Genomic DNA, 15,704 nt, shown 5'->3' with positions numbered 1-15,704 from the left:
TGAGGGCCTGAATAGAAAAAAAAAAAAAACAGGTGGGGAAAGAGAGAATTTGCTCCTTCTGTGTCTCCCTCCCTCTTTATCTCTTTCCATCTCCCCCTTTCTCTATGTTTCCCTCTGACTATATGAGATGGGGAATCACTCTTCTTCTGCCCTCTCTGTTCCTTCTTCTCAGGCCTTCAGACTCAGACTGAAATTTATACCCTTGGCTCCTGGTTCTCAGGTCTTTGAACCATACCACCAGCTTTCCTGGGTCTCCAGATTGTAGAAGGGAGACCATGGCACTTTGCAGCCACCATAGTCATATATACCAGTTCCTTATAATAAACTTTATTTTAGATATATATCCTATTGGTCTCTTTTTCTGGAGAACTCTAATACAAGTGCATAATCATTCTTAACTCTCTGATTCTTTGAGTTATTTTTCTTATTAAACAGAACAATCCTAGCACCCTTTTCCCACTAGCTCTTGTCTTGAAGGAAGAACCTCTGCACCATGCTCCTATCATGTTGCTTGCCTTAGAGCTAAGAGTGACTCCCACTGAGAAATGGGTGAAAGAGATGTGCTCTCCTTTTGCATTTTCTCCTAATGCATTGTCTCTGAATGCAGTGTCAAAGTAGTTATCTGAATCTTTCTATGTTTTTTTTAATTTTTTGTTTGTTTAATTTTTATAAACAAACTTGCAATATTTCTGGACATTTTCTTTATAGCATGTTTTCATGAACAGAACATACTGAACATTCTAATTATTTATTTAAAATTTTGCTTTAACTTTTATATGCATTTTGCTTATGAAAATATCATAGTTTTCTAAGGAAATAAAATACTAAAATATAGAATAAATTTATCACCTCTGATTTCAGAGAGTTTGCTGCTGGGCTGCAACTTAAAGTTGATATCCCTCACATTGATGGGATGCAGACTCAATAGAACCCTTATAAATGATGTAACTCTTTCAAATAGTCTTTAAACACAACTGTTGTTAGGAAATTAGAGAAGAAGCCAGGGACAATTTTAAAAATGTAGGAGCATGGGACAGAAAAGTGTCAGTCAAGAATGCCACCGAGACTTATCTTTTAACCAGGAGACTGATGTCATTTATTTTCTCATTTGTGTATCAGTCTTCTACTGAACCAAGAAGATTTTTATGACCTTCTCAAAACTAGTTTCCTTCATAAATCCAAATCTTATTTCAAAGTTTCACTTTATTACTTCATTTCCTTTTCTTTTTCTGGCAAGTGAACCAAATCCACAGAACTGCCAATGGAACTTTCTGATGTCTTATGTGAAGTGTGATGAATTTAGTTCAACTCCTGTAGCAACAAAAGAAAGATCTGAAAAAATGTAGTTTATTGATAAAATAAAACCTAGCACTCCCAAAAATATAGTGTAGATGCAAAAAATAATTTAAGAATCAAAGTAATTCTCCTATCTTGCTTGGCACGTAACATTTCACCAAATTTCTGTATGTGGACATGAAGGCAGGAGTTTAGGAAATAATACCAATTATTTAAAATATATAACTAAGTTCAATAAAACATTGGAGTATAAATGAATTTTAGTGAAAATAATGAAAGTGGTTGACAGACTGGTAGATATGTTCTTTCTCCTTTCTCTTTTTGTGGAGTTAGCATGAGGACACATGTTTTGAGCTTTATACAAGAAGTCAGGAATGGAATTTCTGATTAATTCCCTTGATTAAGGAATGGAAGGAAAAGAAGGAGGAAGAGTCAGGGACATTGTTTATTTTATTTTTCAAACCAAATCTCTACACTGAATCTGAATCACTTAGAGGCCTTATTAGACCACAGATTGTTGGGCCCACCACCAAAGTTTCTGATTTAGTAGGTTTTGGATGAGGCCAGATACACTGAATATCAAGCAAGTTTTCAGGTAATGCTATTCTGGAGATCACATTTTAAGAACCACTGCAACAGAGTATCATGGAAGATAAGTAGAAGTTTTCAAGGAGATGAGATGGTCCAAATGTCAAATATAATTGAGTATTCAGGAATAATAAGTACTGAGCACTGACAACTTGATTTCCTGTTCTAGCATATTTGATTTCTTTAATTATCCTACAAATGAGTTAGAATTTAGTTAGTTCAATTAATGACATTAATAGCATAAAAAAATTGCAAGTATATGTGTATGGCTAAGAAATTAATGCAGTAAATATAAATTGATTAAAGGGTTGACGATAAAGAAGGCTTTGAAAGGATAGGTAAGGGTTTTTAGGGTCTTTCATTCTGAGTCTCTTAAGATAATAAACAAAATGATCATTTTTTCCCATGCTTCAGTGATAATATGAAGAAAATGTTATCTTCTTAGTGCTGGTAGGAATTCCATTGTAAAAAGGGATGAGTTTTATAGGACTGGCCAGAAGCTTTATAGGACTGGCCAGAAGTGTGGCTCCCACACTTTATTCAGAGGAACTTACTGTAATAAAGGAGAAAGGAGGAAAAAAGAATAAAGAATTTATAAAACTCAACACCCAAAAAGCAAATAATTAAGTTAAAAATGGGCAGATGACATGAACAGACATTTTTCCAAAGACATACTGATGTCTAGCAGACACATAAAAGATGCTCAATTCATCATCAGGGAAATACAAATCAAAATTACAATGAGATATCACCTCACATCTGTCATGATGACTAAAGTTAACAACAGAAGAAACAACAGGTGTTGGCGAGGATGCAGAGAAATGGATATCTTCTTATACTGTTCATGGGGATGCAAACTGGTTCAGCTACTCTGGAAAACAGTATGGAAGTTCCTCAAAAAGTTAAAAATAGAACTAATCTGTAATCCAGCAATTGCACTACTAGGTATTTACCCAAAGGATATAAAAATACAGATTCAAAGGGTTACATGCATCCTGATGTTTATAGCAGCATTATCAAATTATGGAAAGAGCCCATATGTTCATTGATAAAGAGAAAGAAGTGATATATGTATAAATATTATATGTATAATATATATATGAATTCATATATATATATATATATATGAATATTGCCTAGCTATCGAAAATAATGAAATCTTTCAGGCACTCTGGGTGGCTCAGCGGTTATCGCCGCCTTCAGCCCAGGGCGTGATCCTGGAGCCCCGGGATCGAGTCCCACGTCGGGCTCCCTGCATGGAGCCTGCTTCTCCCGCTGCCTGTGTCTCTGCCTCTCTCTCTCTCTATGTCTATCATGAATCAATCAATCAATCAATCTTAAAAAAAAAGAATGAAATCTTGCCATTTGCAATGATGTGGATAGAGCCAGAGCGTATTATGCTAAATGAAACTCAGAGAAAGACAGATACCACATGATTTCATTCATATGTGGAATTTAAGAAATCAAACAGATGGACATGGGAGGGGAAAGGCAAACCAGAAAACAGACTCTTAGAACAAACTGAAGGTTACAAGAGGGGAGGTAAGTGGAGGATGGGCTAAATGGGTGATGAGTATTAAGGAGGGCATTTGCTGTGATGAGCCCTGGGTGTTGTGAGAAATCACTAAATTCAACATTTGAGGGAGGCCTGGGTGGCTTAGCGGTTGAGTGTCTGCCTTTGGCTGAGGGTGTGATCCCAGATTCCCGGGTTCGAGTCCCACATCAGGCTCCTTGCATGGAGCCTGCTTTTCCCTCTGCCTGTGTTTCTGCCTCTTTCTCTCTGTGTGTGTGTGTGTGTGTGTGTGTGTGTGTGTGTGCCTCATGAATAAATAAATGAAATCTTTAAAAAAATTTTTTTAAAAGCTTGAAGAAAAGGAGGAAAAAAGAGACTGGAAAGGATTATATGGAGTGATCCAGTGGCCTGGGGCCAGGAAAAGAATCACCTCTACTAGAGAGCTTCCAGTGAAATTCTATGCGATGTAATCATACTTCTCTCTGGTACCTCTTCATCATAGAGCAGATATAACTGGGCTTCTTGTGGAGGCCAGTGAAAAAGCTAGCCTGTGCATATAGATTTTCACACAGATCCAAAACACTTAGAGCTGATGTACATTGATGTGTTAATTCAGTAAATTAGCACATAAAATAACCTCTTTGTTCTCCTAATTTATATGTGATAATTTAAATATAAGACTGAAAGTTTCTTCATAGTGATCAAAAAGTTTAATCATCACTATTTTAGCATCTTACATAAAAAATAAAATTTCTAGTATCTTCAGAAAAAATCAGGATATTTTCACCGATGGGAATATAATGGAAAGTTCTAATTCATGGTAAAAAGATTTCTTTATGTTGTATCCAAATTCATTCCTTCCTAACTTCAAACCACTGGCTTTGATCTGTTAGTTCTTCCTTCTGAGTTAACATACATACAATGTAAATATCTTCTCCCTAATGTTCTTACAAATATTTTAGATATTATGTTTATTTGTGGTTCTGTTTTCATTTCATCTACTCTTTTAGCACATCATGTTTATTCATCCATTCTTTGTTAGGGTTGGCTTTCATTTCATGTAATAAAGATACTCATCTAAGCTCATTGAAGTTTGTCACTGTTCCTCTTCTGTTACTATGGTGTTGAGAGCCAGATGTATTTCAGACAATTCTAGGTTGTAATCAGCATTTTGGGTTGTCTTTTTTTTCCCTTACCATTATCTATTCCCTCTTCCAATAACAGAATTTTCTTGGGGCATCCCCTTTCCCCAATACCTTTATATATGGTTTAAGGGCACTTGGAACCAACTCTGATCACACAGGAGCTTATCTGACCCTGTCATAACCAAACAGAGCATCATATCATCTGGTAATGGTAGTTGGTCCAGGATAGACAGTTGTTCCAGGCTGATCAGGTTAACTTAATCCTGGGGCTCTTTGGAAATATTGAGAGGAGAGAGTCTCTCTTTCCATGAACTTGGAGCTGTCTTGATTTAAGCCTGTGTTGCTGGGGGGAAACCATGTAGAGAAAATCTGCCTGAAAATGAAACCCACAACAAAGGAAATCAGAATCAAAAGAGACTGGTTAATGATGACATCCTTTGAGTCTTTGGAGCTCAAGAGGGCAAGAAAGCAGCTCAGCTCTAGGAAATCATAGATTTTCTGTTTCTACTTAAGCCAGTTTTGGTTGAATATTTTTTAGTTCTAATTTAAACACGAGTTAGTAGAATCAGCATAGGGTGAAGAATGCTGGAGGCATAAAGCTTGGAGTCCTACTTCTAAAATTTTCAGGATTGTAAACTTTCAGTGGAGTTCATTAATAATTGCATTCTATCTGTTTATAGACTGGTTGTTACTCAGAGTCTGGGCAGTGGAGCAATAGCACCAGCCCCCTTATCTTGAAGCTTATTAGAAATGCCCTCTCCCAATACCTACTGAATCAGAATCTGCATTTTAAAAAGATATCCTGTGACTTTCTCCTTCCATGAGAATGTGAATTCCTTGAAGCAAAGAGCTTTTGGCTGCTTTCTTTTGTGATATCACCCAAACATCTAAGGCAGGTGCCTGGTACAAGGTGGTTAATAGATATTTGTTGGACTGATCAAATTCTGATACCTATAAGAGCCACATGGTTGACATCCACTTATCTCTCAGATATCACCTTATATTACTCTCCCCCTTTTTTGTTCTGGTTTAGATATATTGCTTTCTTTTTTTCTCCTTTAAATATGCCAAGCTAGTCCTGTTCAGGGCCTTTCCACTTTGTCTTAATTACTTCTGCACATTTTTTTCTTTTATACATTCTTTACCCAGATCTTCACATATTTATCTCCTGTTCATCATTCAGGTTGCAGATCGAATTTCATCTCCCCAGAAATATCTTCTCTGACAGACTTCAAAGTTACCATCTTCCCACAAAACCATCCCTCTGTATAATAGCTCTGTCCAACAGAGAGTCAATGTATCTATTTAAATGTTTCATTTTACTAACAGCTTTATTGAGATATAATTCACATGCATAAAATTCATTCCTTTAAATAAAATGTAAAATTCAGTATGGTCTTTGGTATAATCACAGAACTGTACAATGATCACCATCAATTTTAGAACATTTTTCATTACTCCGAAAAAACACCTGTTCCCATTAGCAACCTTTCTCTAATTTCCCTTTTCCCCAGCCCCTGGCAAACTATTTTCTATTTTTACTTGTCTTTTGTGGATATTTTGTTTAAATGGAACCATACAATATGTGGCCTTTTGTGACTGGCTTCTTTTATTTAACAAACGTTTTTAAGGTTCATCCGTGTTATAGTGCATAGCAGTATATCATGTTTTATGGCTAAATAATATTCCATTGTATGATAGTCTACATTTTATTTATCCATTCATCAGTTGATGGACATATTTACTATTTTTCCTTTTTCAATATTAAGACTGATACAGAACATTTTAATGTTCTTTAATAAGAAAATTTTTGCACAAGTTTTTGTGTGAACATAGGTTTTCAGGTCTCAGGGGTATATACCTAAGGGTAGAATTGCTGGGTCATGTGGTAACTTTAAGTTTAACAATTTGAGAAACTATCAGACTATTTTCCACATTCCTCAAGCAATGTATTAGAGTTCCAATTATCATTATTCTATGTCTTTTTAATTTTAGCTTTCCTAGTTTGTGTGAGATGGTTTCTCATTTAGTTTTCACTTACATTTCCCTAACGACTAGTGATATTCAACATTGTCTCATGTGATTATTGGCCATTTGTGTATCTTCCATGGAGAAGTGTCAATTTACAATTTGATAATTTTTCAATTGGGTTGCCTTTATATTAAGAACTCTTTATATATTATTATCAGATACATAATTTGAAAATATTTTTTGTCATTGTGTGCACTGTCTTTAACATTCTTTTTTTTTTTTTTTTATTGATTTATGATAGCAGAGAGAGAGAGAGAGAGAGAGAAAGAGGCAGAGACATAGGCAGAGGGAGAAGCAGGCTCCATGCACCGGGAGCCTGACGTGGGATTCGATCCCGGGTTTCCAGGATCGCGCCCTGGGCCAAAGGCAGGCGCCAAACCGCTGCGCCACCCAGGGATCCCCTGTCTTTAACATTCTTTAACAGTGTCCATTGAAACACAAAAGTTTTTACTTTTGATGAAATCCAATTTATTTATTTTTGTTAATTCCAAGGTCATGAAGATCTACCCCTTCATTTTCTTTTAATAATTTTATACTTTATATTCTCACAATTAAGTCTATGACTGATTTTAAGTTGATATTTCTGTATTGTATAAGTTAGGGATCCAACTTCATTTTTGAATTGTGCCAGTATAATTTGTTATGCCAGTTGTGGACTCAATTATGCCAGCATAATTTTTCGAAGAGACTAATCTTTTCCTATCGATTTGTCTTATCCTATTCAAAATTCAATTGACTATAAATGTAAACTTCTTTCTGGACTCTCAACTCTATTGGTCTATGTGTCATTCCTTTTGCCATGTTGTCTTTTGATTATTTTTGCTTTGTAATATTTTTGAAATTGGGATGTATGATTGCCCCAACTTATTCCATTTTTTAAGATTGTTTTTGCTGTTCTGGGTCCCTGTATCTGCATATGAATTCTAGCATCAATTTGTCAATTTCCATGCACACACATAATATACCTAGGATTTTGACAGGGATTATGTTGATTCTAGATCAATTTTGGAATTATGGCCATTTTAACATTATTAAATATTCCAATCCATGGGCATGGAATTTCCTTCCATTTATTTAGACTTTCTTTACTTTCCTTAATTTTGTAAGATTTGTATGTAAAAATCTTGGGCTTCCTTTCCTCCTTATTGTTATGTATATATTTTTTCTTATTGATGCTATTATAAATTGGAATATCATTTTTTGCTCATTGCTGATGTGTAGAATTACAAGTGATACTTATATATGAATCTTGCATCCTGAAACTTTGATGGATTGATTTATTAGTTATGATAGCTTATTGTGGATGTATGTAGTGCACTGTGGTTTGAAAATATACTTTGCAGGGTATCCCTGGGTGACTCAGCGGTTTGGCGCCTGCCTTCCACCCAGTGCATGATCCTGGAGTCCCGGGATCAAGTCCCGCATTGGGCTCCCTGCATGGAGCCTGCTTCTCCATCTGTCTGTGTCTCTGCCTCTCTCTGTGTGTCTCTCCTGAATAAATAAATAAAATCTTATATATATATATATATATATATATATATATATATATATATATATATACTTTGCAGTTATTTTATTGAGGATTCCTTTCATATGATCTATCACTTTCTCTGTTTTTAATAGTCTTTGTTTTAAGCTTTGAACAGTTTTATTCTGATACATCCAAGTGTATTTCTTTTGTGAATTTTTCTTACATGAAATTTGTTGAGCATGTTGGATATGTAGATTAATGCTATCTATTAGAATTGGGACTTATTCAGCTATTTTTAATTCAAATATCTTTTCTGCCTCCCCCTTCCTTTCTGGAACTCACATAGTGTGCCTAGTGGTACACTTGATTATGTCCTATATTTTTCTAAGATTCTGTTCATTTTTTCTCTTCTTTTTTAAGGGAGTGAGGACATTGGGTATGGGTATTCAGTCAGAGTAATGGCAGTTGACCTTTCTTCAAGTTCACTGATTCCTTCTTCAGTCAGCTGATATCTGTTCTTGCAACTCTCTAGTGAATTTTTCGTTTCAGTTATTGTATTTTTTCACTCTAGAATTTTTGTTTTTTTCTTTTTATTGATATTCTCTACATAATTCCCATATGTTCCTTTAATTATTTAAATATGGCCTCCGTTAGTGCTTTGAACATATTTCTTTTTTGTGTGTATTGCCCACACTTTCCCATCATTTTTATAAGTATAGTAATTTTAAAATTTAAGTAATATAATGTGGCATCTCTGAACATCAAATTCTCCCTCTCCTCATAGTTTATTGTCATTACTATTTGCTTCTCTTGATGTTTGTTTAGTGACCTTCCAGTACTAATTTCCTAAAGCTTATATTCTTTAAATTGTGTGTCAGCTGAAGTCTCAACTCAGTTATCTTAGAGATCTGTTAATAATTGGACAGAAATTTTTCTTAAATGACTAACCAATTGTTATTTGAGACTGACAGGACTTCCTCTGTGTGTTATAATACAATTTTAATGTTTTATCAAACAGTTTGTAACTCTGCCTTAGCTTTTACTTCCTGCTTACACAGGGCTCACAGTCAGCCTGAGGTAAAAGATTAGGTTTTCTGAGACCTCGCCTATGCATGAACTCTGTGAATATGTTTGTGCCTTCCAGGTTCCCAGGAACATATTGAAATTTTCAAAAGCTCCTACAGACATCTAATTCCCTAGTTTTTTAATTTTTTTTATCAATTTATTCTTAACCCCAACTGGTATTTTTACGTCAGTCTAATGCAATATTAAAACAATTGTTGCTGATTGTTTACACCAAGCTTTCTGGGGATATGGCTGTTTGCTCAGTATGAACCCTCAATCAAATAAAAAAAGAAGCGAACCCTGCTTTACTAAGGAGCTGCCAGAGAGATAAAACAGTGAACTTTCTGGGGATGGGCTTTGTGGGATATCAAACATATTCTGACTTCTTTGTTGCAGCTCTACTTTATTTTTACAATTATTATGGGTTTGATGTTGATGTTGTTTTTCATAGCTACCTCAGAGCTGAGGAGAGGGGATGGTAATATTTCAAATTAAAATCAGCACAATTCATTGATCTGACATTTAGCTAAGTTTCTTAAGTAAATACTCATGTGATTGTTGCAACTTCAGTTAATTAACAGAGTTCTGAAAAATATCGATTGTGACTTTTTTGCCCCTTGTTGTTATTTTATGGAGAAGTGGCTTTTCACATTTCTTTCCTCTGCGATTCTAGAAATATGTCCCTGTCTATTTAATTTATATTGAAGTTAAATATAATTAAAATTTCAGTTTCCGAAGTTACACTACTTATTTTTTAAATGTTCAATAGTCACAAGGGGGCTGGTGGCTACCTTATTAGGTAGATAGGTTATTTTCATTGACACAGAATCTTTTATTAGACAGGACTATTCAAAAATATTACTTTATTGCCCATCAAGTAATTGTTTGGATAATAAACTGTTAGTTCCTAATGGGTAGTTATTTATTCCTCTGGACTGTCGGGTCCACTAATATCTGAGTTTCTCAGTTGCGGGTCAGAGTAGTCACACAATTAACTATGTTTCTGACGAATAAAAGGCTTACTGTATAGAATGGGAAAAATCCCAAAATTAGGTTGTAATTTGGCACTCTTGAGCATTCACATTATTGTAGTCTTGAAATAAAATTAGGAAAATAAATTGACTCTTAATTTTAGGAGGCCTTGAATGCAAAACTTTGGAGTTCAGGCATATAATTCCCATTTGCCAATTTATAATGTTAGGTACCAATTAGTGGTTGCTTATTGTGTTATGTTCAAAGAGAGTCTCAAGCTACATTAAGGTTTTGTAGAATATTCCCGGATTCATAAGTGTTTTCTTTGTGCACAAGAAGTACAAGTGGTGCTGTATTTTCTACTTGTTAGTTTTATTCAAACATGCATTACACAGATGGGAGAAATCATGGGGTTCTCTTAAATTCTCAGAGGCCCTTCCTATTAATGATCTCATTTTATCTTCATAGCAACTTTGATACTGGTTGTATTATCCATATTTTTAGAGTGTGGACACTGACAAAGAGGTTAATTAACTAACCCATAAACACTGAATTACACATGGGGGGAGTTGTTTTGTAGCATATATTGGCTAGTTACCAGTCTTTTAAATATAAAAGATAGCACACTGCATACTTTACTATATGCATATCAGAATATGTCTCTTGATTCTAAGTTGTTGTATAATCAAATACCCACCATTTTAAATAACAATTTGTATCAGTTTATTTTTAAAAAACTTGTAATCCTTATTCACATTACTTGTAACATCCAGAACTTAGAAACAAAAAATAATGTGAAAATATAAAGTGCCAGCAATTTGCAAAGTGGAAGATAATAGATACTTTGTTTCTGATTGTGATCAAAATTGTATATTCATGTTTTGCCAGTTGAATTCTTTGGGAAATAGACAGGAACACTTTTTAGGAGTTCAAACTTTTATTGGATGTAACACCTATGAAATAAAAAGGAGGAAATACACTTCGGCAGAAAGAGTCATTGTGCCATTACACAGACACGTTGAACTCTGTGTCAGCTCATTAAGGAGCTCTAAAGAAAAAAAAAAGGTCTATTAAAGAAGTCTTGCTTTGGGTGGAAATGACTAGGCCTTTGTGGCTCCACCTTGCTTAGTCATTAGCTGGGAGTCATCCTTGGAAGAATCTAACCTTAGCTCAAAAGTGAGGCCAAATATAAAAGAGCTAACAGCTAGAAACTGCCTACTACCCACGTTCCTAGAAAATGGACAGTAAAGGAGAATCTTGAAGGACAGTCTGATTGATGTATGTTCATGTCTGCCACACACAATCTATCACAAAATCAATATTTTTAAGCATAATAAATCATTACACTGTGGAATTTTTATATTTGGTATATATGGTCACAAATATCCAAGCAGTTCATCACTATATGTACTCTTATGACTACAGATAACAAAAATGATCATTTTCTGGGCCGGGATTTTCAGCAAACTCAAAATTAAATAGATAGCTGTTTATGCATTTACAATCTGATGTTAATTACCTCAATGTTTGGATCTTCTCTATTTTGGTCACAGAACTTTATATTCAGTAGGCTATCTTCCCTAATAAAAATTGGAGACAAAGTAGCAAAAATTAACATATTTCAATGAATCTTAGCCATTCCTAATTGTAAGATGCAGCACTATGTGCTACTAAATGAAATGACCAAGTAGGCAATGATACAGTTGTATTTTATGACATTTATTGTAAGACATAATGAGATTTCAGAAGTATCGACATGAGAAAAAATGAATTTATTGCAGAATCATAGACATTTGATTTTTTTTGTTGTTGTTATATTCCCACTGGTGGCTTTGCCTCAGAAAGAACCAGTAATCATTTATTCCTCTGCCTAGAAGAAAGCCAATGATATATTGGAGTTTCTGGCTCATATATAATTCAGAACTGTACACTCTTGCCTCCTTTCCCCCCTATTACACTTGCCCTGGCCCTTCTCTTATTTTCTTGCTTTCCATTATATAAAGTCTTGACCACTAAAGATTCCTACTCTGTTATTAGTCAGCATAAGCTAACATTTCATAGTCTTATAAATAAATATTTATTTTTTACTCATGGTAAACATCTGTGACATAAATGGGACTGTGTTCAACATGTTATTTAGGGACCCAGATTGATGGAACTCTACCATCTTGTGATGGAGACATCTTAACATGTACTTCCAGACGAGGATGAGCTTCTTGTTACCAAAGTGGTAGGTTCTTTTTCTACACAGTACCATTCACCAAACATCCAGATAACAAACCTGTATTTGATGGCAAGCAGATAATTCAATGGCCAGAGAATGGAGAAGCAGAGCTCAGGCTCTAAAGGTACCTTCCCCCAGATTAGATCTCATTTAGGTATTTATGGGGTTAGGGTAATTAAGGGGCCAGCAATAAAACTGATCTCAGAGTTTTGGGGAGGAAGGAGGGCCTTCTCAGAATTAGAGTCTCACTTCTTTTCTTCCCTTAAATGGATGCAGTTGGATCTGTTATGGAACTGGTAGGTGTGTTTTCTATTATGACAATTATATGATAATGATCTCAAGGTCATCTGGAGGGCTGGCAGGGTGTCTGAACTGGATAGAACAAGTCAAAAACTGGGTCTCAGGGGCTTGTTTGGAGCTTGTGACTTCTGGCATCGGCCTTAGTTTTTGATGGTACGTAGCACCTGCAAGCAAGGTAGAAAACTGGGTTATTGTGGCTTGTTAGCAAGTCCATAGTGACATTTTGTCTCAGTCAAGAAGACCAGAAGACAAACCTTACTTTATCTTCCGCTTAGTTCACAAAACTAGTCAGAAGGCTTCACCTGAATGCAAAGGGCCTGAAAGTCATACTTTTTGCATAACAAATACGGGAAGACTTGTGTGTCAGTTAATTGGAAGAATATACCTGCATTCTAACACAACTAGTAAGTTTGTTATAACTCATTTACATCTCATTATAATTACTGAATAGTGTCTTCCAGAGACTTCATGCCTTAGAATATAGGGATGACATTGATTCCACACAGCTGGTCTTCTTATGAAACTATGGCTAATTCATCAATTTGAAACACATCATTGAAATCTACTCTTATGTTGCTATTTTCTTGATCAATACTTTTTGTTCTTGGCACATTTCCTATCCTCTTAGAACTATCCCACTAATAATTCCATCAGCCCAGAAAAGATAAAAGCACATTTATAATTTCTAAACAAAATGTTTATTAATAAATGTTTAGCATACCTAATTATTAAAATATTAGTTATTAAAGTTAAAAAATAATTTCCCATCTTTTTGTGAAATTTAAAATATTGTCTTTTTACATTTTTCTATTCATCTTGTTTTTTATGCACTTCCTTGTATTTTGCTATTCTCATATTTGATAATACTATATCTACTGGTATTTCTTCTACATCTAATTTTATCTTTTTTAATAGTCTCCTTGTTAAGACTGGATCTAATGTATAGTCATATTTTTATTTCAAAAACACTTAAATTAAGCTCTTTTATGTCTCTACTGAATCCCTACTTGCTAATTGAGATGATTACATTTGGTGTTGACCAAATTCTGAGTGTAATACTTAAAGAATTCAAGTTGTTCAATACAAAATATAACACTTTGATCATACTATGATATATAACAGAATTCTTCTTCTGATGTATTAATTTATAAGTAATTAAAATTTGGTTTTAACTCAGTGGCTATAATGATTTACTACCCATATCACTAATTCCATGACCTATAAATTCTAATTGTGATGAACAGAAATATTTTCTATTATTCATCAGTGTTTTTTATTGTAACTATTAGTTCTAAAATGCAATTTTACATCTTTAAGTCTTAATAGATAGGTGAGCAGGAAAACTGACAATATATTAATGGGGACTTTCTGCAATACTTATTGACATGAACAATGGATTAGATTCTACCTTAATGCATTATATTTTGTAACCTGGTTGACTTATGGCTTCCTCTTCTGCACTGCTAAAATTCTTCTTTATTTAAATTAAAAAAAAAAAAGTTTTATTCTTTTCCTATGGCCCTGACATTCACTGGAAATTATCTGTTTTTCCTCCAGAGAGGTATCTGAGATCCCCTAGCCTAGGTGACTCTACTTAGCAACAAGTCTATCTTTCACAGCATTTAGCAGACCTGAAGCAGCAACGTGGCTCTGTCCCCTTGAATCAATTTGCTTTAGTGACAAGAGAGGATTGTGATTAGATAGTAAAAGTAATTAATTCATCTTATAGTATTTAACTTCATGATAGAATGTCAAGAACTCCAGCAGTCAGAATTTCCCTTCCTTGCCTCATGAGTATTAACTCAGCAAATTACATATTTTGAGTCTGAAATTCTAGATCCAAGGGAAGAGTTTCTAATTAGATGTCTTCCTGAAATATATGGAAAGGAAGGAGGGATTTGAATAAATAGGATGAAGACGACTGCTACTAAGTCTTAATTCTATGAGTTGTTATAATGCATTTCATGCTATAGATGATAAATAACTTGTGGTTATAAAATATCTTAAGTCCTAATTCCAGATATTGGTGAATGTTTTAGTTATGTAGATGACTGCAATTCAGCTTTAGTGTGACATTAATAAGTTTGGGAAGCTGTGTTTTGAATGAATAAATGAAACATTAAATATTTGGAAAGCTATTAACAAGCAAATACATGTTGTACTCCCATAATGGAAACATGAAATTCATGAACAAAAAATGTACTGTAGACAATCTCTACACAGAATATTACTTGTGAAATATTACAAAATAGCAATTTCCTACAGAGGGACATCTCCCACTTTTTAAGTAATAATAATTATTATTAGAATATTAGTACTTGTCCATTATGTAAGGATCAAAAAGTGAAAAGAGATCTCATGCTTTAAAAAATGTACTTGAATAATAAGATTTCTCAATTTCTGTTTAATTCATCTAAGATAATAATGTTGCCTACCACAGATAAGTCTTCTGAAGGCTAAGGAAAAATGATCTCATGCAAGCTATGATGGCTATTTTTGAGAATGAAAAATATGTTAGATGTCACAATTATGTTTAAAAGAAGAAGTATTTGCTTAGGTGAATAATATTAAGGGAGATTTTAAAAAGATAGGCAACTTTGAACACTTACAGCAAAATCTTTGAAAAGACTGAGATGGTTTTTCAATTATGAAAATAACTATTTAGTAGTGCTGTGCATAAGAAAAATAAAAAATGAAAGATCTGGATAGGTTCATTTTACACTAATTCTGTTATGCTGTTTACTCATCTGCAAATATTAGTGATCACGATAATTTTGAACCAATGCAAGTTTTTATCCTTCCTTACATTTTGAATGGCACTGCCATTTCACGAATCAAAAGATAGAGTGCGTAAATAGTCAAAAGCCAAAGAAAAAGGCCATCATGGAGGAATTTCCAAATAGTACTACCAAAGATCATGAAGCAAGTCTGATTTGAAAGTGAGTCCAAATTAAATTAGTATAGGATGGGTATAAAAAGCTATGGGTTCCTTGAAAACTTGAAACCTTCCTCAGATCACAAATGCAATTGGTTAATACAGAGACAATAGGACTAACTAATTTGTGGAAGGTATTAATAATGCCATGTTTCATGCTGGTA

This window comes from Vulpes vulpes, chromosome 7 (assembly GCF_048418805.1).
Source record: "Vulpes vulpes isolate BD-2025 chromosome 7, VulVul3, whole genome shotgun sequence".
Lineage (NCBI taxonomy): Eukaryota > Metazoa > Chordata > Mammalia > Carnivora > Canidae > Vulpes > Vulpes vulpes.
This window is presented reverse-complemented; position numbering follows the sequence as displayed.